Genomic DNA, 6000 nt, shown 5'->3' on the forward strand with positions numbered 1-6000 from the left:
CCTGCCCCGAGCCTTTCCAAGCCGACCCGGAGCCGTCGCAGCGCACCACGGAGGAAATGCGCCCGGCGGGGGCCAGCCAGCGCTTGGGAGAGGGCTCGCGAGGAGATCCTCCCACACCTGCACGGGAGCCCTGACGCACGCGGGGCGCGGGCAGCGCGGAGACAAGAGTCTGTCCACCGGCAGCCGCGGCCGACTGCCGGATGGGATCTGCATCGATCTCATTTTTAGCCTTATGCGAGCGGAGTTGACGGAAATCCGTCATAGCGACGGAAAACTTTAATCCCTGAATTTATTGCAGCCGGCAAAAAATATTTAAAAAAAATTATCGCTCATTTTAATTTATCGCGCAATTAATTGATTTATTGCATATCGCGACAGGCCTACGTGTGCTAAATATCATAGAATGGTCACTTAATTAGTTATAGGACCAAAAACTATTTGGTAAAGAGCACGACTTATTTTCAAGTACTTCCTTAACGTCAGAGGAACGTAGGGTTGTGGAATGGTCATTGACAAAGGAAACAAAATGGGAAATGAACAGCGCTCCATTCGTCTCATTCTTCTGCAAATGGATAATAGGTCACATGATTTACTACGTCACCTGAATTCCGCCTTTACTCCCATCGTAATTACGAGTCGTTTGAGGTCATACAATAATATGTAACCATAATTGTGGATCGTTATAAGCTGACTTTTGGGGTCTGTTTCATGATAAGGGTTAGGAGAGGCTTCTGTTACTTTTAAATCTTTTCTTGTGTACACAGCCCAAATTACAAACCAGCTTCCCTATTTTGAGATACAGTAGACCTTGGAACTTACCAGCTTCCTTACAAAAGGACATGTTAAATGCCCCTCTACATTTGCTATGAACCATTTTCAGGGAGGAAACCTCAAGTGGTGCATATGTTTTCATTATGATGTCCCTACGGTCCCCATAACACAGGAGCCTCTGCCGTCTCTGGATGTGGTTCAATTACTACCTAGTACGTTTGGTGTATTCACACTGGGTAATTCTCTTGCGGCCTCTACATGTGTGTTCCTGGTCACAGCGGTCTGCAGTTTGAGATTGAGCTGTGCCTCCGTACTGTACTAGTGGCTACACAGAGCAGCAGGCGATCTGCCCTTGACAGCCATCTATGTCATCCGCACAAACACCAACTGTGTCAACACCAGGGAGCCCAGCTCACTGTAGGAGACCATGAGGGCTATTGATAGCATGTGATGTGTGTTATTGCTGAGGGTGCTACGCCTGCATTCCACTGTTATTGGCTACCGGGAATTTTGAGATTGGCCCAGAATAGCACGTCAAAATATTCCAAATTTACCTCTAAAACAATTATTAGAGAACAACCTTCCCAACCATGAATGTGAGGGTTTGTAGGAGATGTCAACCTAGTCTGAAACCACCGGACACATTGGTTTGTAATAAGTAGAAAGGTAAAAAGCTGATACGTTACGTAACAGCAGGTACAATTAGAAGTGTTCTACCTCTGGGAATTGTGCGAGAGGTTGTAGAACACCTGAATTGTGAAAAACCCCAGATACAGACGTTGTGGAAACACGTTTCTGTCCGGGTTGACTGAATAAAAAGGAAATTAAAACTACCTGCTGAATCTGCCAGGAATGTTTTCTTAGTGGAGAAAGAAAAATGAAATGCCCTTCAGTTCTCTGGTGTGCGATGACAATGAGAATAGTGAGAGGCTTGCTGACAGAAAGTCTGCATTCTTCCACAGCTCAGACCTGTCTAGCCATATAAAAAGCAGTAAGAACCCTGCAGATCACTCAGCTCATCTGTGAAGGCCTGGAAGAGAAATCCAGCGATTAATCTTAGTGACAACATTCTACTCAAATCTCAGCTTTAGGTTTCTATCTCAGGAGTGTTGCCCATTTCCTACCGAGAGAACTGTCTTTCATTTTGAGAGCATTATGTCTTTACTTCACCTACAGATTTAGTTAATGCTTTCCCTCAAATCCTGGCCCTCTCTATCAAATAGCCAATGCTCTGCTGCTGCTGCAGTCAGATCGTGGAATGAAGAAATCATGCCCTTTTAATGGAAGACTATACTTTTGAATGAAGAAAGGAAATTAAACCTATATGAGAAAAGGTTCTGGTTTCCTGTAACCATTACAGCATCAAAACTGTGCTTGATCAAGTATGAATGGAGCCTTGATTTCAGATGCTTTTCAATTAAAAACGTTGAGCTTGTGGCTGAGGATCAGGGGGTATTGGACTGTCCAATTATCAAATGGTTTGATGGTTCAGTCTCTATTTCCCCCTGTCCTACAAGTCTCCTTGTACCGTGGATCACAGCATGTTTTAACTCGCACAAAGGTCAAGGGCAGTGTCATTACCAGAGCAATGGGACCCACCAAAATGAACTGCACCTGAAGTCATCAACTAAGTTGAACACTGGACTTGACACAGTGATAACTTTTACTTTGGGCGAGATGCAGAGAGACAAGGAAAACCAGCACAGTTACATAACAACCTTGTTTTGCTGACCGCTGCGGTGGCCTCGGTGAATTGACTCAGTGGATGTGACTTCTCCAGTCAAATAACACGTCCCCCTTTAGCCTCATCACGTTAGCCTAACCAGGGGCAGCACTTCAAGGTCTTTGACTTTTGGCTTGATATGTAACCTTATAATACATAAGCCCAAAGACAAAATAAGAGTTGACTATGCTTATTTGGACACAGCTACTAAACTATCCCGACATTTCATTACTGTGATTCTGTCAAACAGGTTAAGTGAGACAACGTGAGAGCTGCCGTGTCCAGTCCTTTCATCCTCCGATGGCTGGGTGTTTGGAGATTCACTTAACCCAGCGTTATTAGGTGGATAATAGCTGGTCCTTTCAGTGCTGCTGAGCTGATTTGTGCCTTTGGAACTGAATTAGTAGAAGTTGGTTATTTGAGATGGCCGAGACCCGGGGGAAGGCAGAGATAGGAAGGCCAAGTTAACATGAGAGGTCAAACTGTAAGCAGAGACGCAAAATAAATTAGTCGAGCCTGAAGAACACGCTGGCATGTGTTAGAATCTGTTTTACATCAGCGTCAGAGCAGATGGCCGACTGTGCTCATTGAGCTGGAAACATCTGCAGATGACATTTTGTAAAATGTTGGTCAGGTGTGAAAATTAACCTATTTATCCAAATAATCACACATGGAACCAGTAGCATCGCACACACAGAAGTGACAGAACCCTGTATTTAATGTTTAATATTTAATGTTTAATGTTTAATGTTTAAATATTACGCTTTTGATTCAGTTTGATTAATTAAATTTTGTTAACAGAAAACTGATCTGGAGAAGACTTGATGCAAAATATTCTCTAATTTAATCAGATTCAATAATTTGATTCATTTGTTTTCAATCATAAATATCTCTTCCTGAGTTGAGTTGTGGCATTTGAGTTTATTAGAATGAACTGCGTGCCAGGTCAAATTCGTTCAAACTAGATTTTTGGGGAAAGTGACGGCCCTTATCCATTACACAAAAACAAAATTAGCAGTGTACACCTCATATTACAAACAATCTCATTTAACAAGGGGAATCCCACCCATTAAAACCACACAAAACCATTTACAGCACTACAACATGTATCCAGATATATTTCCAGTGTAACTGTTGGGTGTTCTCAAACATGAATCCAATGTTTGAGGGGGGTTGATGACGCTTCTAACACACGAAAATACGCAAAAGAAAACAAATATCCCTCTATGCTTACATTCAACTTCAGAGTTACCAATCAACCTAACCTGCAGGACTAAGGGAGAGCAAGTAAACTCCAAACAGAAAGGCCAACCCCTTTTGTAAGAGTTTACAGCTTCATTTGATCCCCTATTTACAGACATTCATATCACAAGACAAGACAAGCATTCAACAGTCAAGAAAGATATTAATTGTTCTATTGAGATGACTCACTTTCCCTCAGGTGGATCTGTGTTCATTTCTGGCAGCAGGCCGCTCTCTAGAAAGCCTTTCTTGACATATCAACCAGACAGCTGAATTAACAGGGCCGCTGAAGGATTAGTTCAGGCAGAGTACGTGACATAACTAGCCTAGACACAGCCCCATTAAAAACTTACTTTTGTTTTCATTTCTAATAACAACTTAAAAAATGTGATACACTATTAAGCCCAACAGGCACACTCCTCTTTGGGGAGGTTATCGGTCAGGCTGAGCCGTACAGCAGCGTCTCTGGAGCTGTGACAGAGTCAGAGTCCCTAAATAAAGATATGTCAGAGAAAAAGAGAAAGTAAGATAATACTTAAACTGTTTGAATGGATTTTGGTCAATCCAAACAACTGAAAAAGGCTAATGTGAGACTAATGTTTCTTTAAATGTGAACCATTGTTTTCCAACCCACAAACTGGCAGGTCTGACCAGCATTTGGTGCTCATGGCAAAGTTTCTCTCTGAGAGTACAGTTTAAGTTCAATCTCGGGAATCATAAAGTTTGAATGAGGAGAATTGCTTGCTGAAAAATCACAGTTAACAATTCTCATGACTCTTTATAAGAAATAATAAGTAACTATCACGTAAATCTGTGGCTAGAATAACCAGGCATATCTGCACACAGATACGCTTAGCTTGTCATTTCTTCCAAAGCATTGGGTCAGAATCTTTTTTCGCAAACCCGACATCATCCCTAAAAGTTTAACCAAACCATTTAAAAACCTAACAATCACAACCACTGTTGTAACTGCAGCACGGACTCTAACCTTTGCCAAGCAATAACATAGCATTAACCTTGTCAAAAAATATGGCCTTACTCGATTTATGGGATAGTTAGTTAGAAAGTGATTGATGATAATCCATTTCAGATCTCAGATGAGCTTCATATACAGAAAACATGATCATTGGGTCAGTCTTCTCATGGGAAAAGTCCAATTCATGCTTCTGCCTCCCTACGCAGAGACCTGAGTTGTACTCTGACGTGCACCTCCCCAAAAATGTAACAAGGCGTCGAGGTGACCAGACCGCAAGAGGTGTGATTGGTCTGATTGGTAGTCTTCCATTTCTGACAGATTCACCACCATTTTTTAATTGAGCCGAAGGAACAAACGCGGACAAGGTATTTTTTTTCTTAGTCGTATTTCCTTCAGAAAAAGTAATTGCTATTAACAGCTATCAGCATCCAACACATTCCGCTTAGCAACGATCACCATTGTTCTGAAGTAAACAGAGATGCCAGAGAATTTGTAAATAAGTGAACCAGAAACCAGATGAATCTCAACACCATCATAGAAACTCTACATGTTTATATACTATAATGTAAGTCTATTAAAGGGACTCTTACCTTTGTTGCATTTGAGAATTACAGCACATTCAAATCATCCCGCCTTCCTCCAATGCCCACCCACCCCCTCGTTCCCATCCGCGGTGTTTTTTTGAAGAAACTTTATTTACAAGCAGACTTCCAACCTACTGCCTCCGCGCACGCACGTGAGTTTTTGTTTACCAAAGCAATGGATTCGGATTCAGAAGCACCGGTAAGTTATATACATTGATGACGCGGGCCCGAATGCGCCACAAGAAGCAGACGGAAAACCTGCATGTCCATGCCACAAACAGACAGGTCTGTCGGCCAATAAGGTCCTTCGATCCGAAGAATTTTATTGGTTGAAGTTTTCACTAAATATTATGAGAGTGAAATAATTGTTTGTTTTTACTCCTGGTGGGTCTGTCTTTCATTTTAGAGTGTCATTACCTTATTAATACCAATTTAACCTTATCCAAAAAAAGTGTAAAAATGCAACAAAGGTAAGAGTCCCTTTAATCGAGAGCTACACTTTTGCTCTGCCAATGAAAATAGTAACAAGATGTTCAAAATCAATGAAAAAGAGATGTATCACAAAATAGCTGCATGTGAAGAGATTATAAAGTGATACCTCAAATAGGTATGGGCAAGCTGATGAGTTTCAAGACGTCCACAATTGAACTGTCAAGCAAGACCAAAGTGAGTGTGTAATGTTCTGCTCTTGTTGTTATGTCCCA

Source organism: Limanda limanda, chromosome 2, assembly GCF_963576545.1.
Source record: "Limanda limanda chromosome 2, fLimLim1.1, whole genome shotgun sequence".
Classification (NCBI taxonomy): Eukaryota; Metazoa; Chordata; class Actinopteri; order Pleuronectiformes; family Pleuronectidae; genus Limanda; species Limanda limanda.